The sequence below is a fragment of the Vulpes vulpes genome, chromosome 12 (assembly GCF_048418805.1).
Source record: "Vulpes vulpes isolate BD-2025 chromosome 12, VulVul3, whole genome shotgun sequence".
Classification (NCBI taxonomy): Eukaryota; Metazoa; Chordata; class Mammalia; order Carnivora; family Canidae; genus Vulpes; species Vulpes vulpes.
The window spans coordinates 36,594,577-36,607,400 of record NC_132791.1 but is presented as its reverse complement, the minus strand read 5'-3'; the positions used below and the strand labels follow the sequence as shown (position 1 = coordinate 36,607,400).

At 39.2% G+C, this 12,824-nt stretch overlaps 1 protein-coding gene across 1 annotated transcript in view; it reads left to right on the top strand.

Annotated features, from left to right (window-relative positions):
* Window positions 1–12,824, top strand: part of ADAMTSL1 (ADAMTS like 1) — an 871,496-nt gene that overhangs the window by 118,443 nt on the left and 740,229 nt on the right. The gene's annotated exons all lie outside the window — the stretch shown is intronic.

The window sequence follows — 12,824 nt, the reverse complement described above, 5'->3', positions numbered from 1 at the left end:
CAATTGTGAAATTTGCCAAATTGACATCAGAATTACAACTTTCAAAATTTGTAAATATTTTGTGTGTACAGAGTTAGGATAATTGATATACAAAGTCAACTTTGATGTTGAATATAAGGACAGAACAAAACACTTCAGTGTGGTCATACATCCTTTTTCTCTTGGCTGTCCACATACCAGATATTAGGAATGTTTAAAACTTTGAAGAATCTCTGCATATCAACTTTAGTGTTTTATAATCACTTCGAATTTTTTTATAATGGACTATTTTAAATTTTGGTTATATGTTGTTTAAAATTAGTTGGATAAAGTCTTTGATAAAATTATTTAAGAAATAAAATGCTAAACTTTTTACCTCCACAGCTTTTAGTAATTGCAACTACTGGGGGAGAAAAGCTGGCAACCAGTAAAAAGTTGAAATTTATTTCTCCCTAAATATGGAAGGTACTGAACAAATTAAACCATGAAATCTTAAATGATATGCAAATTATAGACCACAGAAATAGTTACAGTTCATTTGCAGAAGTCTACCAAGCTTGATTTAGGAAAAATTGCTTAATATAGCAAATACTAGAAATATTAGGATTCTAATTCTGCCTGAATTTAGCAAAATCAATAAATTTCTACCAGCGGAAACTAACGAAGAACATTGCTTAGTGTTCATTATGTGCCAGTGACTTTTCATGGACAATCTCATTAAATCTTTATGATAGCTCTCTGAGATGGGTTAAAATGAGCTCTTTTCTGGTTGAAGACATACAGGGTAGAGTAGTCAAATGACTTGTTCAAGATCATTAGTAATATATGGGATCTGAAACCAGATATGCTTGATAAGAAAGTACCACCCTTCACTTACTATGCTCTACTGCTTCTGTGTATTTGGATCATATTAAAGAAAGACCTTACAATCCCAGTGGCTCATTGTTATAGCTTTTATTTAGTTTATGTTTCTGCACACCAATTGAAGTGGAAAGTTATATTTTGCGAATATTAAACTCATGAAATCCTGGAGTTTATTTATACTCAGTTGTTAAAGGGGTAAATAGTAAGATATCCTTAAAAGTATTGCAGCTCGGGGGAGCCTGGATGGCTCGGTCAGTTGGGGTTTGCCTTCAGCTCAGGTCATGATCTCAGGCTCCTGGGACTGAGCTCTGCACCTCTGGCTCCCTGCTTAGTGGGGAGTCTGCTTCTCCCTCTCCCTCTGTGCCCCTCACCCTGCTCATGTTCTTTTTCTCTCCCAAATAAATAAAATATTTTTAAAAAGAGTATAATAGCCCAGTTTAAGCCATGGTTAGTATGTAATACAGAGGGTGAGATTGTGAGATGATATCCTTCCAAGTTTGTGGTGATCAAGACTTCCACAGGAAAACCCCACCAGGAACCAGTGGAAATGTTTTGTGGTAGGGAGTGATAAAGCTAATTAAATAAGGATTTTTTTCTGCAAGGCAAAAATTAGGGGGAAAGCAAGCCACGAAACAACAACATGTGCAGTCTAGAAAACCTGATTGGCTGAAACAGTGTGATATAGACCAATCTTTTAAAAATATATCATGGGGGCAGCCTGGGTGGCTCCGCCTTTAGCACCGCCTTCAGCCCCCGCCGTGACCCTGGAGTCCCTGGAGTCCCTGGATCTAGTCCCAACTCAGGCTCCCTGCATGGAGACTGCTTCTCCCTCTGCCTGTGTCTCTGCCTCTCTCTCTCTCTCTCTCTCTGTTTCTCTCATGAATAAATAAATAAAATCTTAAAAAAATCAATCTATCATATATATACATATATATGTATATATATATATGTATATATATATATATATAATCTATCTCATGGGCAGCCTGGTGGCTCAGCGGTTTAGCGCCGCCTTAAGCCCAGGGCCTGATCCTGGAGACCCGGGATGGAGTCCCACGTCAGGCTCCCTGCATGGAGCCTGCTTCTCCTTCTGCCTTTGTCTCTGTCTCTCTCTCTGTCTCTGTGTCTCTCATGAATAAATAAATAAAATAAATCACATATCACAATTACGTGGGACTCTTAAAATAGTACATATTCATATGCCCCACAGAAAAGGACTGTATCTGAATTTCTCTGTCAGTGGGATTCATGCATGTTAAGAGCTTGAAGGTGATTAGGAATCACCAGGGTTAGGAATGACTAGGCTAGAATATTCTCAAGCAATAGGAAGCTGCTGCACTTGGTTAGTTGGGAAAAAATTACCCCAGGGAAGTAGTTTTTTTAAAAAAAATATTTAATTTATTTATTCATGATAGACACAGAGAGAGAGAGAGAGAGAGAGAGAGAGAGAGGCAGAGACACAGGCAGAGGGAGAAGCAGGCTCCATGCCGGGAGCCCGACATGGGACTCGATCCCAAGACTCCAGGACCACGCCCTGAGCCAAAGGCAGGCGCCAAACCACCGAGCCACCCAGGGATCCCCAGTAGTTGAGTTCTTTTTTTTTTTTTTAATTTTTATTTATTTATGATAGGCACACAGTGAGAGAGAGAGAGAGGCAGAGACACAGGCAGAGGGAGAAGCAGGCTCCATGTACCGGGAGCCCGATGTGGGATTTGATCCCGGGTCTCCAGGATCGCGCCCTGGGCCAAAGGCAGGCGCCAAACCACTGCGCCACCCAGGGATCCCAGTAGTTGAGTTCTTTAAAAAAAAATTGTGTCTAGATTTTTGGGATAATTACAACTGTAGAGTCTTTCTGGACTAGCTAGGTGGTTCAAGTTATTCTACCTCTTGTGCTAGGGCAAGTGAAGATAATTTGGATAAATAAGAATAATTCCAGATTTTAGTGAATTTTCCTAAAGTACATATTAAGATGATAGATAAGGAAAGAATATCATTTTTTAAAGATTTTATTTATTTATGAGAGACAGAGAGAGAGGCAGAGACACAGGCAGAGGGAGAAGCAGACTCCACACAGGGAGCCTGATGTGGAACTCCATTCTGGGTTGTGGGATCACGCCCTGAGCCAAAGGCAGACGCTCAACCGCTGAGCCACCCAGGCATCCCAAGAATATCATTTATTGATGATGAACAATTTTCCTGATATCAATACTGAGTAACCTGATGGTTATCTGTTTCCTTAGTCCTCCTTCATCCAGTTTCCTTTTTTTTTTTTTAAGATTTTATTTATTTATTTATTCATGAAAGACACACAGAGAGAAAGGCAGAGATGTAGGCAGAGGGAGAAGCAGGCTCCAGGCAAGGAGCCTGATGTGGGAATTGATCCCAAGACCGCATGATCATGCCCTGAGCCAGGGGCAGGTGCTCAACTGCTGAGCCATCCAGGCATCCCTTCATCCAGTTTCTAGTTAATTTTTATAACTGTATTATGCCTATTCTTATGTAATGTACCCTTCCACCCCCACTATAATTTACTTTTTATCATTTCCTACTTTTGTCACCCTTGGGAACCATTGCTGTCATCATGACCAACAACAAATATTTATTTGGCACCTGCTATGTGTAGGCTAGTGCATGAAGTATAAAAATAAGTCCAAGTCATTTCCTGTAGAGAAAGGACTTTGATCTAGTTTTGTAATAGAGGACATTCACCGAGACCAAGTGCCAAGTGGCTAAGGATCAAACAAATGGTCAAAAAAAGTAATTGCAAAGGCATAATTTGTGGGCAGATGCTACATGGAGTAGCTGGAGCTCAAGTTGGGTCTTAAAGGAAATATCAAGACTTGAGTTGTTAGAAATGAAGAGGGCTTCCAGCAAAGACCCAGAGGCAGTGAAGTTGATGGTTCTCTATGAAATAATGAATAGTCCAGGTGGTAGCATGGCTTTTTTTGTTTCTCTTTAGCCCTTCTGAGCTAGAATATTAGGAGTAGGCTTTATAACTTTTGACCTCTGTTTTGGTTCAGAAAACAATATTAATAATTTATTTAGCTGATTGTATTGCCTTTTTATTCCTCCACTACTTCCTTCACATCTTATTACCAAGTTATGAAAAGATTAGAAGTCAGGGAAGATGGATAAATTTGATTTTAAAATGCCAAGGCAAATCAGGGTGTTCAGTGATATTTCAACAGGTCCTAGAATCCTAGAAGCAGAGCTTGGAAGGGTCCTTTAAGAATATGAATCAGTCCCTTCATTTTACATTATCTGGATCCATCTAAGTCATCTCTGAAAATTATTAGCAGAGTCATACCTGGAATAGGGACCGACTGGCTCCCATTTCAAAACTCTTTCCTCTGAAGTGTGCCTTTCCCCAACTATGCAATATGAGGAAGTTATATTCCTTTCTTCAATTGTCAAACTAATTCAAAAGAGTAATCTGAAAGATTCCACCTCATTTTTACTTGTTACATTTCATTCTTGCTCTTGAATGTAAAGCAGCGGCAAACAGAGGTAGGGGGCCTGCTGTGTGAAGAACCCTGGGCTTTACTACAGGCTCTTCTGCCTTCTGCTGGCTGACAGCACCCGACACAAGTTCTGAGATCTCTGTGGGCCTCAGCTTCTCAATTGCAAAGAAAGAAGATTCTATTAGAAGTGCACTAACGTGCTGACTCTATGTGCTCTGAATTTCTTTTTTTTTTTTTCACGTTGGAAGTGTCACTTGCCAGAAAGTTGGATTGTGTCATGACTGAGTATATGTAGTTTGAATTGCAAGATTTATTCTCTTGCTAAATGTATACTGATGTGGTAGGTTATTCTACTTGTCAAGTGTTTCTTAAATCAGCAGTTGGAGTTGGCATTAGTGAATGGGCACCGATGACTGTAGCTCGAGTCTTAGCACAAAGAAAGTGATTTTGTCTTCTTTTGCTGACTCTAGGCAAATTCAGCAAGAAAGAAAAAATCTGCAGAGATGGTTTTGACGAAAACTTGGCATTTTGCTTTAACTCTGTCCACAAAGATACCCATTCATGATTAATGAATGCTTATTAAATTAGATGAATGGGGAGGTCCCAGAGGGAATTTCATTGCCCAAATACAAAAGCATTGCCCTTCCATAGAAATTCTCACGTATAGTGACAGGTCACAGCTTTCTGCAGTGAATTTAACTCTACTTTACCCTCATACATTGTAGTCCTCATTTTTTCATGGATCAGGCTATCTGTTACTGTTTTTAAACCTCACATTATTTTCTTCAGGTTGCCTAGGACTTTCCTACCCTCGGTTCTGACATGTTTCTGGGACCTATTTTTTTTAGATGCTCACCTGGCCTCTTAATTTTCTGTGTGATATTGACTTAAGTAAATTCAAATATGTTAGCATTCTCATCTCATGCAACAGTTTTGGAGATTAAAAAGTCCCTATTCTGAAGAGAAGAGAACAAGAAAAAAAAAAAAAGAGCTAGATTTCAGAGAAGCCATTTGTAATTAAAATGTAGACCATTAAAATCTCAGGGGAAAAAGATCTGTCATAGCCATTGTGGGGAGAGTCATCTTGTTCCTGGATGAGGGTTCCTGGATAATTTTCTCCCTGTGTTCAATTCCATCAAAACTAAACCACCAAGGATTTTTAGGGAAATGGCAAGTTGAGGCTAAATTATGGTAAGCGTATATCCTAAAAGAAATGTATCAGTTAAGATAAAGCTTTGGCTTCTGTGATGAAGAGACTCTAAAACAATAGTGAGTTATCTAAGATGACCATTTCTTTATGTCTTACATAAGAGTCTGGGTATATGGTCCCAGACTTCTGTGGTGGTGCTTCAATCTTGAGGGACACAAGGTTGTTTTGTTTTTTATCTTGTTGCTGTGCTATCCTCAATGCATGGCTTTCACCTAGTGGTTCAAATGAATGTTCCTGCCCAGGTCATCACATACACATTTCAGTCAGCAGGAAAAAGAAAAAGAGGTAGGCAAGCTCTTTATTGTTAAGGATATGACCCATAAGTTGCACTAGCACTTCTATTCTCATCCAGTTGACTAGAACCTAGTGGCATGGTCACATCTTGCTGGAAGGGAGGCTAGGATATATAGTCTTCGGCTTGGTGGCAGTGTGCACAGCTAAAAGTTGTTAGCATGGTAGAAAAGAATAACTGCAGTCTCTATCACAGGAAATAAGATTTATTGAAGACCTATTTTCTGCACTTAACTATTTACATAAATAATATTGATAAAAACAGTAATAACAGCAATAAAATCTACCATTTACAAAACTGTACCACTTCATTACTTCTATGTTACTTCATTACTTCTATGTATCTAATCTTCCAACAACTCTACAAGTTAAGCAGTTAGAAGCGAACAGGTTCAGAGAAGGAAATCACTGTACTCCAAAATGCATAGCTAAAACGTCTTTGGAATTGTAGATAAATTCTCTGATTCCTGGAGATCTCAGAAGGCCAAGATAAAAAGGTTGAGTTTTCTTTGGTAGGATATCCAGTAATTGAAGAAAACTTGATGAAACTTAAATCAGAAATGTGTTTGGAGGTCAAAGTGGATGGCAAAGTGGAGGGATGGAAGGCAGGGAAATGGCTTAGCAGCTATGTAGGATCATGCGCCCTTAGACCAAACTGACAAGGGTGGGGGATCCCTGGGTGGCGCAGCGGTTTAGTGCCTGCCTTTGGCCCAGGGCGCGATCCTGGAGACCCGGGATCGAATCACACATCGGGCTCCCGGTGCATGGAGCCTGCTTCTCCCTCTGCCTATGTCTCTGCCTCTCTCTCTCTCTCTCCCTCTCTCTCTCTCTCTCTGTGTGTGTGTGTGTGTGTGACTATCATAAATAAATAAAAATTAAAAAAAAAACTGACAAGGGTGAAAATAAGAATGCTGGACATCTGTGGGGATGTTACTAGGGGACATTGTAGGTGCCACACAGAAGACAGACACTACACCAGCTACCTGAACGAGAGAATTTCATATGAGAAGTGTTAGCGAGGAATGAATGAAACTACTAATTAGGTAGCAAAAAAGGGTGAAAAGCAAGGTCTAATATAGTGGTCCCCAACCCAGGATGGGTCTGCCCATCCCCCCATAGGTTTGGTAATGCCAGGAGACGTTCTTCACTGTGGGAACTTGTGGAGAGGAATCATTGGCATCTTGCGTGTAGAGGTAGGAAATGCTGCTGCACATCTTAAAATGTACAGGAAGAACCTCAATGACAAAGAAGAATCTTCCCTTAAGTGTCAGTGTTGCTGAGGTTGAGAAGCCCAGCTTTATTTATTTTATTTTTTAAAAATATTTTATCCATCTATTCATGAGAGACACACAGAGAGAGGCAGAGACATAGGGAGAGGGAGAAGCAGGTTCCCTGCAGGGAGCCCAGTGTGGGACTCAATCCCAGGACCCCAGGATCATGATCTGAGCCAAAGACAGACGCTCAACTACTGAGCCACCCAAGGTGCCCCAAAAAAACCTGCTTTAAGGTATGGAGCAGTTGTGACTACAGAAAGCAGCTACTAGACCATCCCCATGGCTTTAGAAATAAAGGGAAGTGAGTGGCATTATTGAAATTTAGGAGAAAGGGCCTTTTGGTTCTGACATAGACCCCTGAGGAGGTTGGGCACAGGTCAGCTGATGCTCATGGCCTGAAGGCAGAGGGGGTAGGGGGGAATGAGTCTAAGTGCTTGAGAAAATGCAAACTGGATCCAGCTGAACAGAGAGACAGAGTAGGCATATTGGTATATAATCAGATGGGTGGGGCGCAGGAAAAGAGGGATGAAAATGGCTTTGAGGTCTCATGCACAATCTTACTCATACTTAGAGAAGTATTGCCCCAGCCACTGGATTTGGTAAAAAAAGACGACTTCAGTTTTTAGATTCTTGACCTCCATGTGGAATCATCCAGCAGGTCATAGGTGGACTTTGGAGGGTAAGGCATGGACATAAAGGCATGGGTCCTCCCCTGGAGGTCAGACATGAAGCCCTGAAAGGAGATGAGATCAGCAAGGGAGAAACAGTGGGCATTGGACACATAATTGTCAGACTTGACCCATTTGGGAACGAGGCTGGGATGCAAACCCACCATGCCCCTGGCATCATTACCTTGGAAGTGTTTTTAGATTTTTTATCTGGAGAAGTTGCATCTCTGATAATGATTTTTCTTTTGTATCATTATATTTACCAGGCCATTAGTGGCTTTTGTCTCTGGGCTCTTCTTGAACAAAAATTTAATTTTTCATCCACTCACTTTTTGTTTGTAGCCTACCCATACTCTTTTTTATAACCCCACTCTGCCCATGTTTCCTTTATTTAAAAATGTGTAAATACTCAAATTTCATGATGACTTTTATTTTTTAAAGATTTATTTATTTATTTTAGAGAGAGAGAGAGAGAGAGAGAGCAAGCATGCATGTGAGTGGGGGGAAGGGCTGAAGGAGAGGATCTCAAGCTGACTCCCCTCTGAGTATAGAGCCTGAAGTGGAGCTCCGTCTCACAACCTATGAGATCTTGACCTGAGCCAAAACCAAGAGTCAGATGCTTAATCAACTGGGCCACCTAGGTGCCCCTCATGATGATTTTTATAATTAAGCTTCTTCATTTTACAAGGGGATAAAAAATAAGTGAATTTCCAATTGGTTTTATGCACACTGTAACTACCATATACTGGAACAGAGAAAAGATATTAAGTAAAAACTAAGGAAATTTGAACAAATATGGACAGTAATTAATAATGTATGGATATTGATTTCTTAAGTGTAACAAATATACTAATATAAGATGTTAATAATAGAAATTCAATATGGGGTCTATGGCAACTCTGTACTAGCTTCACAATTTTTCTGTAAATAAAAATAATCTAAAATAAACTTTTCTAGTTTATTTAGAAAAGGAGATTTTATTAATGGTTAAGGCTAGAAAAACAGAAAAGTGTCTCTAGCAGACATGAATAAATAAATGAATAAAATCTTAAAAAAAAGTAAAGATGGCTTCTCTTCTTTCTTTGGACATTGGTGTGTCTAGATATAATGAATAGAACTACACAATTATTTTATATCTGTGTGGGGATCTTGCTAATGATAAAACCATCATATAGAGAAGGGCAGAGCCAAGAGTCACAAAGAGAGAAAATTAAAGCCTCAGGAAACTATACCTGAAGCCTCCTATTTTCAGACTTCTTATTTTCTGGAACAAAAATGTCTTTATTTTTTCCTTTATAAAGAAATATTTAATTAATTAATTTAGAGTGAGTGACCAGGAAGAAGGGCAGAGGAAGAGAGAGGATCTTCAGCAGACTTCGTGCTGGGCATGGAGCTGACACTGGGCTCCAACTCATGACGCTGAGAACATGACATGAGCCAAAATCAACAGTCAGATGCTCAACTGCTGAGCCATCCAGGCATCCTCAAAATGTCTTTATTTTATAAGGCACTTGACTTGGGAGGCTCTGTCACTTGCAGGCAAAAGAAGCGCAACAGATACATTATCAATGTTTACATATTTCTCAACAGAAAATTTAATGGTCTCAGGCAGCCAGTGGAAAATTTTAGATTGAATTTTCTCATAGCCTAGTATGACACTGAATAAAAATTAAATCGTAAGGAGTTAAAATCTCATTATATATAAGATATATATAGGAAGTATAAAATATTCTTAAATTATTAAAATGAAGGTGAAATAGTCTCTTAAGCATTAACTAGTAGATTTTGATAGAACAAATACTTTAAGTTTACTTTTCAATTTCCTGATAAGTGGGTAATCCTTTCTGAAAGCAAGTATAGAGTTTAGTAAACTGCTTGAGTTTCATGTATCTTTATCAAATTATTGAATCCTTGAGTTGGGAGTCAATAATCTGCCACCTTCCAAAAGTGACTTTATGATAAGAATTCTCTTACAAGGAGAATAAAAAAAATTTATTGTCGAAAAATTCTAGCATTAATTCAGGTGACAAATCTTAAAAGGATATAGTTGCTTCCACATTAGAGAATCTTCTTATTTCCTCAAAATAAGGCCTCTGAAATAATACTGGATCTTTATGTTTTAACTCAGATTGTTGCAAAAAATGCTCTGGAAAGTCTAAACTTTCATATATCTAAGTGCTAATTTTCAGGCCAATTTTACCATTTATTTTGATGTTCAGACTGATTGCTTTCTATTACTGATGGTATTGATACTATTTACTGATTTGATTTAATTACTGATTTTATTGGTGTGAACTTTTTGTGATGTGTCAAACCTATTGAGGCCCAGAGGAAGATCTAAAGAGATGTTGTCACAGGTGACATAGGTCAGGAGCCTGACTCACCTCCATATAAGGGGAGGGAGTGGTGAAGGCTATGTTATCATAGCAAAATGATTGGGGTACAATGTTTGCATGTCAAAGAGCTTCCTTTAGTAAGATAAGAAAATTGTTTTATAATCCTGGTGTTGGTAATATGATCATTACCAATATGATATGTCATTATTTTCTATACATTGAAACTTCACTGCTTTTAAAAGTCATTCTAGGGGCACCTGGGTGGCTCAGTCGGTTAAGCATCTGACTCTTGGTTTCAGCTCAGATCATGATCGCCAGGTCATGGGATCAAGTCCCACATTGGGCTCTATGCTCAGTGCAGAGTCTGCTTCAAATTCTTTTATCCTGTCCCTCTGCTCCTCCTGCCCACACTGTCTCAAATAAGTAAAATCTTTAAAAAAATCATTCTAATTAGTGAAATCACTTTATTGAATCCCTTAAATATCCAGACTATAAAGACTGGTGATCATTTACTCTAGGTTGGAAGCTGCTGGATCACAGGGAGGAATTCATCAATGAAGAGAAGGGCAGAAATACTTGGAACATCTGGCTAGTGGTAGATCCCAAAGAACTATTCCAGTGGCACGTGTCAGTTTGGGCTACTTGGCTTCTGCTCCAGAATTGGGTTCTCTCCAGACAGTGAAAAAGATAAAAGGATACAACCTTTGGAGTGTCTTTTATACACAGGGAACTTCTGGATTAAATTGTCTTTCCTCATTACAATTAGGCTATTCATTTTATATTTTCTATTTAAATGGTATATCCTATATCCCTATCAAGTTAATATCCATGACACAAATGACATAAATAAAAGAGATGAGAAAAGGTTCTTGAAATTTTTGGAAAGAAGAGAGACTTTGTCAGGATTTTGATTCACATCTATATTCTAAGATAGCTACTCTCTTCCTCTCCCTGTTGGTTTGTTTACTATACCTTGTCTGCCTCACCAGATCCTGGGTGGGCCTCAGGAGATTTTTCTCAAACCTCTTTCGTTGACTGTATCTGTTGATATAGGGAAGCATCATGGAATAGTATAGTCATTTCCAATTTTTCTTTTAACAACCTTTGTCTAAATATCTTATGAGGTAGTTGAAGATATAAACAGATGAACATATCCTATGTTTAGAACAGGCAGAGTGCAAGTGACGTCACCTCCATCTTCTGAAAATCATTGTCATACTTGGTCATTAGAGCCAGGGAATTGGTCAGTCAATAAATATTTAATAATGACATTTGCAGACATGGCCTTTGCCTGTCCATTGCTTTCAGTCTGGATCAGAAAGCAGGTACTAAATACACAGGCACACAAGTGAATACATAAAGTCACCCCGAGATAAATGCCCTGAAGAAAAGAAGATGCTGAGCAAGACACTAGCAGGTACTTACTTTAGATTGAATGGACGGGTAAGGCTTCTCTGAGGCAGTGACATTTAAGCTTGACATAAAAGGACGAGTACAAGTTATGGAAAGATGGGGAGAGAATGTTCCACTCAGAGGACCCAATGTGTGCAAAGTGCCTGAGGGAGACAAATTTAGTGGTCTTAAGAGATTTGGAGTCAGAGGGGCTTGGTTTAGACTTCCGGTTCTGGGTCTGTGTTCAGCAGCTCTTGGGACTTCCATTGAGTTGTCAGCCTTCTTTGTGTCTCAGTTGCTTCAGCAGAAACGTGGAGGGGCCTCCTTGCAAGGTTGTTCTAGGGATTAAAGATGACTCCATAAGCCATTGTGCTCAGTGGGAGCTGTATTAAGCATAGCCACTGTCATCATTAGTTATTAGTTTACTTTTTGAGCAGCCTTTTTATGTTGTTTTTTAGTTAATCCAATTGTGTTTTGTACTAAGGGGCTTGGGGTGGGCGTCACATATTGGAAGTCATTACCAGAAATCTTCTGTACATGTAGAAAACTCTTAGCCCCAACTGAAGTAAAGTAATCTTCACCACCCTGTTGTGCTCCCATCTTTTTCAGAACTTACAGGTTTGAACATGGCAATCTAATTTTGAAATGGGTTATCTTTCTTCAAGCTCTAGCCCTTTGGTTTCTTCCATCTTTCGAGTAAATTTTAGGGAATCTTTTTATTTCTTTGATTCTTGCCTTGATAGTACTGGTGCAAAACCAAAACCCATAAAGTTAGGGGAACACCAAATATACAGTGCTATTCTTGCACTTCTGTGTGGAAGTGACATCTCAGAGCTCAAGGACTGTTGCCTGGGTGTGCAGGCTCACCTTCATGGAGAAGGGCCTTCGAGGGGTGGCAATTGTGCCTGGGGTCAGCACCTTTCTGATGAGCATAGTGTTGACTCTAGATTTTGTACTAGAACGTACAATGAGATGAAGAGGGCAGGAGAGGGAGGAGACATCTATTTCATTGTGCCTGATATTGCCCTTTTTTCCCCCCTCAGAAGTCCTCTTGGGAATTAGAATTTTTCATGCTCTTTCATTAAAGAGGTGAATTTGTTTCCAGAAAGTATAAGAAAATTGGCTCAGCATGTTTCATGTGTGACACTGTCTCAATTTTTAAAAACATGGGCTATTTTCTGATTTTATGAAAAGTTATATATGTAAATAATCACACAATATACCCTTCTTGTCAGTGAGTCTTGTCTCGTTCTGAATATAGTTTTTTGAATATTGCTTGTCTTTTTTGTTACCAAGAAAGAACAAAACAAAATAGAAACCGTGAAAGCCATTATGATTATCCATCATTC